Below are 12,347 nucleotides of genomic sequence, written 5' to 3' on the forward strand. Positions count from 1 at the left end.
TTGTGGTGCGTAAGGGATTTGCTACAAATTTAATAAAGTTGTTAGAACGGCTGGATAGGGCGAGAAGGCGTATGGCATGGAGTTCACCCTCTAGGCCATCGGGAGGGGGTGAGCTTGATACACCACCCTTACGAACGTGAGTTCTGCTGCCGAGTAAGGCCGAGATTGCTGGCGAAGGAGGACGATTTCTCGGAGGGTTAGAAATGAATGAAGCACCGGATTTTACAGTGCTGCTCTTAAAGATTTTATATTATTTTTTTTATTGTTAAACTGTGTGTTTGTATTATGATTTTCTATTTAATGGGGAAATCTTTAACATTTTCAAGAAAACTTTATTAATTGAAAAAATTTAAATCACTAATCCTACATTTTTGACACACACTGTAGCACATTCTTCTAGCTTAGACTAGCCCATTTGTTATTCCCCGTGGCTAAAACACACGCCGAAGGTGGAACACAGATTTTCGGTGCGGGAAAACGACCGAGCTGGCTGGTTGGCTGGCTGGTGTCAATTAATTATCAACAAGCAGATCATTTACACGTGTTAACGTGTTAATTAAGTGATAAACTAGAGCGAGATAAATCTTCTCCTGCGTATCGACGGAGAAGTCGTATCGCAATGGCATACGAAATGAGCCACCTCAATTTTTTTTTTGGGACGACTGAGCGCATAAACCGAAAGCTTTTCTAATACGAGCGAGTGAATGATTGCTATCGGTGCGTTTTCGCTTTCATCACCCAAAATCATATCAAACGTCGCTCCCATGAGTATAATGATTTAGTGTGGGTTTGGTTGGTGCGGTCAGGGTCTTAGAATTTTCCCACAAACAATGGGAAATTCTGAGGGAAAAAAAACTGCAGATACAGATCATCACTCGGTCCTAAATCAGCACGGTGTTGTAATACACCTTGTTGTTTAATTAAGTCTGATCTTTTCGAGCTTTTTATAAGGTGTATCGATTTGTTCTTTCTTGGTTTACTCTTTTTAATATAGTTTTTATACTTTTCCTAGTTCAGTTTTCAAATCAGTTTTTACATTAATTAATTAATAGCTAATAGCTTGTAGATTAAAAGCTTGTGAAAAATTATTGATACGGCTATTTATATGCGTTTCGATTTAATTGTTAAATATTTACTTTGTTTTACTTAAAGATCTAATTAAAAAAATATGATTAAAGTACTAAAAAAACTACAAACGAATAAAAAGTAATTGTCTTCTCTCCTTCGAACCGGATTTGAACCAGTGACCTATGGATTACTCTATCGATTTCTGCTCTACAGTCCACCGCTCTACCAACTGAGCTATCGAAGGCACATGTGAGGGGAAGCTTGATAAGAAACTAGCTTGTTTGGCGTGAACAACACTAAAAAGTATTTCTTATGCCCTGTCTCAAAATGCAAACATTTTTAGACAAATTAATTTTTTTTAGACAAGCAAAGATCAACAACATTAAAATATTTATTAAACGTATGAAACATCAGTAAAATAGGACATGGCTGAATTTGACTCGCGAATACTGATAAGGAGCATCAATGAGCCGTTTTTAGGCTTATCAACATACATCACGTGTGACCTTTATTTAGACCTATGTCTACTGCCAATTTAATAGCTTAATTGTAGGAGTCCAATCTGATGATGCTGATGTATAATCTAATAAAATTTATTGAAATTGTAGAAGTTGATCTTAACTGAAGCTTGAGTGGAAGAAGAAGGTCTATATCTCTCTCTACTTCAGAGCAAGGTATAGTGACGTCAGAGCTGGTACAATTGTAATCCATCGGGAATAGGAGTCCCAGTATGCTTCCCTGAGCATGAAGACTCCTCTTGGCATGAAGACTACAACATTGTGAAGTATGAATCTAGTTAAGGCTGTAAAAGTACAAGGGTTTGCAAATAATCGAAATGAAATCGCTGCATATAAGATCAACTTATTTAACCCTTATTCATGTCACCATTTTTTAGAAACATTTCTTCAAGATTTTTCCCATATTGCCTAGAAAACGTTCCATATTGCGACTCATTGAAGGTAACTATTTAGAAAGGCCTCACGATGCATGACCTCATCTCGATTCCAGATAATGTTGTCTGGACCAGATGATATGAAGAGTTTAATTTTTTATACACAAATTCATATAAAAAAAGCATACAATGATTTCCTCAAATTTGTCCTCAAAAGCCCAGAAATTGAAAACACCTTTAATATTTATTTTACAATTTCTTTTACTTCTGTTCAACCTTTTTATTCCCTCTTTTTCCCTTCAGCTCGTAGGCGCATTACAAATCGCATTCCAAAGTAAAGAAACCTATTTCGCAAGAGTAAGTAAATGTCCAAAACAATCCCGTTTGGAAAGAAAAGGTAAAAAAACCACACAACAAAAACTTTTAATAGGATCAATTTGCGGCTTATCGCCCGTTATTTGTTGTTGTTTTCCGACGGATGGTCATGTTTCGCTGAGATGGATGCAACACAGGACAGGATATTAATAGGAAGGCGAATGTCTTAAAAAAGGTACGAAAAAATCTCCAAAAAAACCAATCAACCAGTGTTAAAGTTTCCTTCACTGGAAAACTAACCAAACAGACCTCCTTGGTCGCTTGGTCGGTCCAGCATCGATCGTCTGTGTTTGTCAGTTGGAATTGTTTTCGCCCTTTCTGCGCTCCTTACGTTCGACCGAGCGTGCGGTCACTGTTTGCGTTTTGCGGAAATTCAATCCGATAATTGCGCTCTGTGTTTTGGTGTGCTGCCGATCCGTCCCGTCCGACCCATTCGCGCTAATCGTTGCGAGACGAGCAGTCCAAGGATGTGTATCGCCCGTACACAACAACGTCAGCAAGGGTCATGTAATAAAGGATCAGTGGCTTCTTAGCAGCGGATTTGCCAGCGACCCGCAAAAGCTTAGCACCAGGGCGGCCCCGGGGCCAGGGCGACACATTGGCTGGCATGTATTGTTTTACTGCTGCGGAAGGTGTGAAAAACGTGAGAAAGTTCGGCACCAATTGGATCGAAAGCACGGAAGCAATGGGAAATCGGGTTTGTTGTGTTGTTTTTGGTGTAAGCATTAGCAATCTACATCCCTACCAGGTAAGCTGTCGATAATCGTCGATAATCGTAAGGTGTACGATCCCGGGCAGAAGCAAGTTTGCTCGGAGATCGCTCTGTCTTTGGTGTTTGGTTAATTATTTCTGCGGTCGCTGGTTGCCACCGTCCTTCGGAGCTAATTTGCTTATCGGTGGCTGGCGGGCTTTGAGCAGGCAGGCAGCAGTTAGTCAAAAAGTCCTGCCCAGAAGCTCGGCATTAGATAGAGATCAGTGAGCGTGAATGGACTCCTATTCCTATTGCGAATTTTTCATCGGGATAACGTTTAAGAAAATTACATCTGAAAATGAGATGCAAATGGAGAAGCATTTACCTTCAAGCTTTTCTTTCTATGGGCCTCATTTCCTTCAGGTCTTCTGAATCTCTCACAAGCAAGCGTTCTATTGGACATTTCCGCTACAGCAAAGTAAGACAATCTTCTCAACCTAATACTTCCGTCAGTGCGTTGCATGGAGTGGGCCCCAACATCATCATGCCCTTACATTGAGACGGCTTTAAGTCAGCTTTACCCTTCACTCACGCTCATGTCAACCGTTTCCCGGGCAGCTCACAGAAAACAAATCTAATAAGCATCAAACCACTGCTCCACTCTTATTGCATTCCAGCTTCCAATCATCAAACGGTGGAAGGTGGAAACTCCAGGACAGTTCCCTAAATCCCTCTGGTGCGTTGAACGAGGAATATGGTGCCTGGATGCTGGATCGGTCTTCAGACAAACTTTTCCTCACTGATTTATACGGCCAAAAACTTGTTCTTTGAGAGAATGTTTTCCTTCTACTTGTAGTAGGCCATGAGTCCCTCTTCTTCTCTTCTTGTTTTCCATCCTCCATTTAAATGACAGTTAATTTAGAAGTTTTTCCCGGAATGTCCTGCTGGATCATAGCAAGCCGTTTTTGATTTTGTTTTATATTTTATTACATTTTTAATAAAAATCCAGTACAATCTAACACACGCACATTACTCGTCATCAATCACTGCTTAATGGAGGGAGAAAACCCATTCTTCGCTCCCTCGTTCGTTGACAATTGAGTTCGGAAAAGCGGGGCCAGCCCCTTTGGTGAAAAATTGGATTTGAAATTAAAACCAAATTTCATTACCCATTTTCCAGCCTTCCTTTTGCGGTAACAGCCCTGTGTCTGGTGGGCGTTGATGCGACCGGTTGTTGCTGGTGGCAACCGTTCGGCAACCGCAATCACCATGTTTGATTGTTGCTCGCTTGATGCTGCGAAACAAGGGGGGGGGGGGGAGGGATTTTTCCCAAAACTCCCATTAGCACCGATAAGAAACATATTGTTTGTGTTCGGCGGGATTTTCCCTCCTTTTTTTCCCCCCGGATTGATACAGTCGTTGTTGTACAAATAGGAGCGCATTCGAAAACACCAACACTCGCCTACTACGGGGGGTGAGTTTTTCCAAGGGTAAGGATTTTATGACGCACCCGTCCGTGTGCGTCACACTTTTCACGGCTATTAAGGCCAACAGTTCCGCAAGCGTGGTGCAAAGTGAGAGTTTGGGAAAAAAGTTTGGGGGCGTGGGAGTGGGCAATGTTGTACGAAGGAAAAGCAAACCGTTTAATAGCATCATTAAAAGGTGTTATGAATGTTTGATCGACTGGTTTCCCTCTTTTCTTCGACTGGCTTTTTTCTTTCAGTGGATGGAAAACGAGAGCGATAGAATCAACAACTGGTAGGTGGTGGGAAAAGCGTTGAATAAATAAGGGTGTTGATTTACATCCTTTTTGGTTTCGGGCAATAGACTGTCAGAAAAGTATTTAAAAATAATACAAAAAATATAGAATGATGTTCACCAATGTTCGGACAACTCAATCGAACTTGATCTGCCATCCACAAAGAAAAAAACCCCTCTCTTCGACACTCGCATGTTCCTAGCGCACCAAACACACCAAACAAACAGGATTCAATTAACTCAACACAATACCCGTCGGAAGGATGCTGTCGAGATCCGGGCTTCGCTCGGTTTGGATTTGTTTTTTGCTTTCCATTCGGTGTCACACATCTTAAGGCGGTGGAAGGAAAGTTTTCCCGTCGAACCGGAGCTGGACAAGAGAATTAAATGGGAAAAGTGACACAACAGTAAAACTAAGGACAACAAACGCTGCGCCGGGATTGTCTCCCGCAAAACGGTAATCGAAAAACAATCTGCTACAATGCTTACGTTACAAGCTATCGAAAGAATTCGTATGGGGTTGTGTATTGATTTTTTTCTTCTTTCTTTCGGGGTTTACGAGGGTGGATTGTTCTTTACCTTGGGAATCGTTTTTTTTTTATTGCCACCAGGGATTAATCTTTTTTGTCCTTTCTTGTTCGGTTAAGATATCGATGAGGTGTGGAAAACGAATTTGTGGAAACGATAAACGGACAGTGTTAAAATCCGATTAAGTATCAAGCGCTCTCTTTTATGAAGGCTTTTTACTCTTCTTTTGTTCTCGAAAATTTATTTAGTTTTCAATAATACATTAAAATCAATAAACCTATCGTAAGAATTAGGATACCAGAGTGGAGATGGGCCTAGAAATTCAGCTAGAATTTATTCGATTACTTACTTATCAAGTACATACAATTGCTAGAAGATCTTAGCCATCTCCAGGAGATCTCGACTTCGCTCACAGTTCAGGGCCATAGATTACCAATCATTAATCGTGGCCTTTCAGTTGGACAAATTTATAAATTGTGTTCATAGAAACGACCTTATAAGACTCAACGACTAGGTTGTTCGGTATTATTCTCATGACATAAACATGCCACGATACAAGCCTGAAAGTCTCTCTTTGAGCAAGTGATCCTCTCCGGAGCGGTCCAGTGACCGAGGCGATAGAGGCGCTTATCACACGGCAGGACCGGGGTTCAAATCCCATCCAGAGACCGCCTTGCCTCGTACGCGGGGCTTGACTACTTTCTACGGGTAGAATGAAGTCACAGAAAGCTATAAATGGCAGAATGTTACTTGTCAAGTACATACAATTATTAGAAGATCTTAGCCATCTCTAGGAGATCTCGACGACGCCTTTCAAGGTTGTTGTAGTTAGTGCCAAGGAAGAAAAAGAATCCTCACGATTTCAGCTACTTCTAAATGTATTACAAGGCTCAAAAGGCTTCTTTTTATTAAAAAATTTAGCTTAAGTGAGTAGAAGGATCAGTGATGCGCATTTTCATTTTGAATCGTCATTACTGTTCTCTCACCAAAGCTGGGTGAAATTTTTGAACGACTTTCGAAGCTATAATCATCTGGTTGTACTTGCGAGTTAGGAGATATCGTCATACTAACTTCGATGCCATCTCCGAACTGAGATGTTGCTTCTTGCAGGTCATGAAAGAACTCATAAACTAATCTGGTCTGATGAAAATGATCCTAGCAGCTCGTTTAACCATTCAGCTGAGAAGAGGAGGTTATTTTTGGCAAAGGACTTCGAGAGATTAACATCTTCTTCTAACATGTAAAGATGGTCATCAAAAACTTTGGAACTTGACCAAATTTCTAAAAGATCCTAAAAGATTTTATATTAAAAATAATACTAAAAATTAAAAAGAATCAAGAGATGTCATATGAAAAAGCAGTTAAAATATGTATAAGGAAAACACAGAATAAGGATGTGTCATGCCGTACTAGGTGCTTAAATTATCCTTAAAATAGAATTATAAAACTTCAATATCCTTTTTCATCGCCAATCAAGCCATAAAGCACGTATCACATCCCGAATGGAAACTATCCTCGAGGATCGCTTACCCAAACGCCTTTCCAGGGTGCTTGAGAGCCTCGGAAAACTCAAAACCTCTCCGTCATCCCATACACACACACACACACACACTTACACTGGTCCCTACCCGCATCCTTTTGTGCTATTGATATCTATTGTTCATCATTAGTTATTTCACTAATCACGTTCGTTAACACGCTTCGTTCACCATCTCACCTCGCCCCTTTTGTTCCGCGCGACACCGCATTGAATGAGAAAAAAAGTAAGGAAGGGAAAAACTCCCCGTACAGCGGGCACCGAAACTCACCATCTGCCCTTCCACCCTGCTTCCCTGGTGGTTCCTGGGGAAGCGTGGGTGCGTGGGTGAAGCCCCGAATCCTTAATGCGTTTCGCTCGCCCTGGCTAGGGGCACGTCCACCAGACGGTCGGGCAACCCCGCGGGGATAATGATGATGATAACTTTATTTTCGCTCCCGGTCTAGGATTGGCTCATATCCGGTTCCGGCTCGGTTCGGCTCCATTCATCCTGTCATATCCGAAATGTATCTACAACAAAAAGCAGGCTACATTCAACAACGCGCGCACCAAATACGTTCGCCCTTTCGCCTTGATTTGTCGTGCTGTCCTGTTCTCTATCGTTCTCTCTCTCTCTCTCGCTCTCACCAACTGCTGATCCGTTTGATTGCTCTATGTAATGCCCTTGGCTTTCTCCGGGGCCGGCGAAATTCAATCACCAAATATCAACCCTGCCCGGGACCAATCACAGCGCAGAAGCTGGTAGAATTTGGGAAGGAATCGTGATACACAAACACAAGGGACAAGACATTCGATTGTGCAAAAACGAATCGTTCCGAACAGGGGAATGTCGCTCGATAAAGGAAGGATCGGTGGAAGAACACGTTGTCTTCTTGGCTGTATTCAAATAGGACGCACGTGACAGTTTGTCTGAACCGCGAAGGATGGGGCCCGGGGAAGATTGAGGCTTGTGGCGCAGTGAACAAGACGACTTCTTTTTGTCAATATATTTAAATTAAGTGTCTCCCCTGCCTAAGGAAAGCAGATTGACCGATTGACACAAGGACAGCAGCTAACGGACCGGAAGGATGGAATGGCAAGTGATTGAAAAAGGGATACGTGAGCGTGCCGTCGCATCAATCGAACCTCCGATTGGTATGGAAGCGAGGCAACTTGATTTGAATACGTTGCTCCCTTACGCCCTTGATAGAGCGTCCTTTATACTTTCCTTAAGTCAAGATGCGAGGATAGGAGCGTGACTTACACGCCTAGCCTTCTTACAGGACGGGCTGTTTAAGAGTCGGCCCTGCTGAAAGGTTATCGCTTGTCGATCTGTTTGCGAGCCCGAGCTAATGGGTTTGTAATTGCGTGTTTATTTTCTCGATTCACCCCACGCCGAGTTGAGGGACACGGCAATTTCGAAGGGAAACGAAGCCGATATTGAGAGCAGGAAGTTTCGGTGGTCAAGATAAAATCGAATCAGTCATCAGAAGAATGGAGAGCAGCCTATTAAGAGAGGTGGACACTTTACTAATACGAGAGCCTAGTTTTTAGTAGATTACAAGCCTTTGATAAGAGCACCTCTCTGACTTTCCCAACCATGACTACAATGGAGCTATAAGCTGGAGCGAATCGCTGGCGCAACAAGAGCTTTATCGATTCTTTTTTAGTTTTTTTTTGGTCTTTTAGAATTTAGGTTAAGCTTATAGGGCCTTTTAGAAAAATGATGATCAATCTGTGTGAGGAAGGATGACGGACTCTCCAAGCCTTTTTCTAAGAAGAGTGCACAGCTTCTCAGCTTATTGGCATTATGGATTACTACTTGTATTACATTATTTCGCTATCATGCCATGGCATGTCATGAGACTAGTACCGAACGACCCTAACGCTGAAGACTTCTTGTGTTGTCTTCATGAACATATTTTATACTTTTAAATGAAGTAATAGAGTTGAATGATTGCGGATGAAACGCCATGATTAATAATTGAACATAAATGGACCTGAAGAAGACGAACCTTACTTACTTACTTATCAGGCGCTACAACCACTTTGTGGTCTTGGCCTGCTGCGACAATCCTCGATACCGCTCACGGTTTAGCGCCGTCGTCTGCCAATCCGTTATCCCGGACGTTCTGGCGCTTATTGGCTTAGCACGCCTCGCTCTGCCCGTGTGGACGGCCTAAAAATGACTTTATGGGTTGGGTCGTCCGGTGTCATTCTCATGACTTGACCAGTCCACCGGAGCCTGGTGAGTCTAATTCGCTGCACGATGGTGAGATCATCGTACAGCTCGTAGAGCTCGTCATTGTAGCGGCTCCTCCATTGTCCTTCCACACATACGGGGCCAAAAATCCTTCTGAGCATCTTCCTCTCGAACGCGGCTAAGAGGGCTTCGTCAGTTTTGGACAGAGTCCATGTCTCAGAGGCGTATGTGAGTACTGGGACTATAAAAGTTCTGTACAGTCCCAGCTTCGTCCGTCGCGACAAGTATTTAAAGTGGAGAAGTTTCCTCAGGCTGTAGAATGACCGGTTGGCAGCCAACACCCTTGCACGTAACTCAACATCAATGTTGTTGTCGAACCAGGACCCAGGAAGAAGACGAACCACGACGAGACAAAAGTACAGTTCTTGTTATGATCAAAAGCTCGGGAAAATGTTTGAGGATTGTGATTTCCAAACCTAAAATAATTTTTTACAAAAAAAAACACGGTTTGTAAATAATTGCCTACTGATATGCCCGAATGACGTGAGATGTCAAATAGATTTCGCTAAAAAGGGGGGATTGGCGACATTTTTCGGTCAGAAACATCTCAGTTCATCTACACGAATTGTTTAGCGCACTTCATGCTATCTCTCTCCGTCTTCAACCGAAAACTACCTTGGCAACGCATAGCAAGTGACAGAGAGGGCTAGAGAGAAGCGACATTTTTCCGAGATTTCAGCTCGTGGAGGCGAAATCTTTTTGACATCTCGCATCAAGGCTTCAAGGACCGAGCTCGCCCGGGATAAGGTGCCCTATCATGGTTTGGAAAAGTAAATGTCTTCAAACCATCGTGAATCGTTTTATTTTTTGTAATATAGTTTTAAGCAATACGGCCAGGCCGTTCCTTATGAATAAACAAAATCAAGGCTTCAAGATAATACGAAAATCAAAGTAAAAATTATTTGCTCTACTTCTTGGTCTGCAAGTTTTTAATGGTTTACTTTTTTATGTATTCTAAAATATTCTTGCTTCTGTACTTCCCTCCCCTTGGGTCAATATTTTTATTTTGTTCTTCAGTGATGGTTCCTTTTCGTTTAACATCATTTCATTTGCTTCCTTTCCCTTGTTCTTCCGAGCTTTCTGTACCATTACACCACCATTAGGGTAGCTAATAATTTACGCTTTAATTACCTTCCGCACCAAACACAGCAAACAAAACACGCATTACCAAAACAAAAGGGCCACTTCCGATCGACTGATCGACGAGCCGGGACCGGGCCGAGCAAAAACCAACAAAACACCAACAACAATGGCCACCGGTTCCCGTGCCCTTTTAACGACCAAATTGATATTTACCTTAAGCCCCACCATTGTCACCGGCTAGGGCGTAATTGCTTGGCGTGTACTGCTACTCTTTCGAAAACACAAAAATCTATGCAAATTTTGGCTTCCTTTCGTGCTCACAGCTTGCACTGTACCCGGACGTCCGGACATTATTTGCCCATTCGTTCGTAGAAATAACGCACCAACCGAGAGACCGGTAGCACGCCGGTCGAGGATTAGGATAATTTGATTTTCTTTGTGCGGATGAAGTATTTGCAGGTGGTCGGACGGAGGTGTGCCGCATTGGTGGCCGTGTTCCGTTGCATATGCGTGTCGAATGTGGAATGCTGTGCTTCGGCAGATTGCACGAACGTGATCGAGTGCTCGAGGGGAAGGACCTCCTGCGAGAACTGATCGCATGACGATCTTTTGGAGTTTGTTGAATGCTTGCCACTCCATTCAAGTTATGCTGTCGAGATGTTAGCTCAGCTTTGGCAGAAAATTTTAACATGGTTAATTTAAGGACCTTAGAATTTGAAAATTTGTCTGATAACATCAGTTTCATCTTATAAGACCAAGTACCTGGGACTACAAGATCTCTTGGTAAGCAAGGACTGTTTGTAGGTTAGTGGCTCATGGTCATCACGGTCATTGTAAGAGACTTGCTGTTGATTCTGATCTGTAAAGTACCAGTAACGTTGACGTCAAATCTGTCACCCATTCCAAGTTCTTAAGGGTTCTTTTCTTTATAGTATGTCGTCCTTAGGGGTCTTATTGAATCATGCAAAGAAATCTCATTACCCCTAAATCAATTGCCTTGGATTAGTTTCAGCTTACAATGTCAAGAACATGAGACTACAATATCTCTTGATAAACAAGGTCTGGTGATCAGGAACACTACAACCTAGTGAACCTTAGTGGATGAAGCATTCGTCTAAGAGCTGAAACAGGTCCCAGACAAGATTTCCATTGGTTTGGTACAGATTGGTTCTATGGTCGTCTATGTCTGAGCAGTAGAAAATCAATAGGATGGTCATTAGGTTAGCACATCAAGGTCATGGTCAGAGACATGATGATGAATCTGATCTGCAAAGTCGCTCAAATCTGTCGCTCATCCCAAGTTCCAGAGGGCTCGTCTAAGCTGTTCTTCTCCTCAGGGGTTGTTATCCTACGGGGACTTGTTGATTACGAAAGCCCTGTAGAAGGTTAATGTCAGGATCAAGATGAGTCACGCAAAGAGATCTCACTCCAGCTGAGGCGAGATTTTCTTTTTAAATAACTCAATTGAAGCAAGGCTTTTGGAAGAGTTGGATATCATGCACACATCCATCGTTACATCGGTTATAGCTATGACTCTGCTGGTGCCACACTGGAGTTCGACAACAGTTCTACACTTACCCGTGAAGCCTATGTCCTATATGTACCACAACACGTGCCTTTTAGAACTCTCTTTACCGTGGGAACCACTATCCCACCTCAGACGAAACTGACCTATTGAACTGAGATTTCCCGCATTGTCTCTTGCCCAAACTTGCGCTCCACTCCATTACTGGTCGTGATGGTGCATCATCATTATTCATCGCATGGCCTAATAGCCGGCACCAGAATAGCTTCGGAACATGCAAATGCACATCGGGAAAGATCTTCCTGTGCTTGTTATCTCACCGAAACCACCAACTACCACCACAGGCCTTGGCAGCCGTCCCGTCACGTGCCACGCGAGGGTGTTGAAGCACTTCCTGCCTATCTTCGTCGTCATCGGCTCGGGGGTTTAATGATGACGTTCGAATTATTTCCCCCAACAGTCCCTATCGGGTGGATGATGATGATGATACATCCTGAAACCACGTCAAACAATATGTTTAACACCCCTTTTTTCGTCCAACGATCCTTTCCAGGGTACAGGAAAAAAAAGCACAGGGCTACAAGGGTGGGATTCGGCGATGTCAATTAGCGTACCGAGCGCGCGCTGCACCCACGTTCGCTGGACTTC

General features: G+C 42.9%; 1 non-coding gene across 1 annotated transcript; it reads right to left on the bottom strand.

Annotated features, from left to right (window-relative positions):
* Positions 1 to 1,220: 1,220 nt before the first annotated feature.
* On the bottom strand, positions 1,221 to 1,312 carry Trnay-gua. The gene is given in 2 exon segments: positions 1,221 to 1,256; positions 1,276 to 1,312. It is a non-coding gene; the product is annotated as a tRNA-Tyr (tRNA).
* Between the last annotated feature and the right edge of the window lie 11,035 nt (positions 1,313 to 12,347).

Source organism: Anopheles stephensi, chromosome 2, assembly GCF_013141755.1.
Source record: "Anopheles stephensi strain Indian chromosome 2, UCI_ANSTEP_V1.0, whole genome shotgun sequence".
Taxonomy (NCBI): domain Eukaryota; kingdom Metazoa; phylum Arthropoda; class Insecta; order Diptera; family Culicidae; genus Anopheles; species Anopheles stephensi.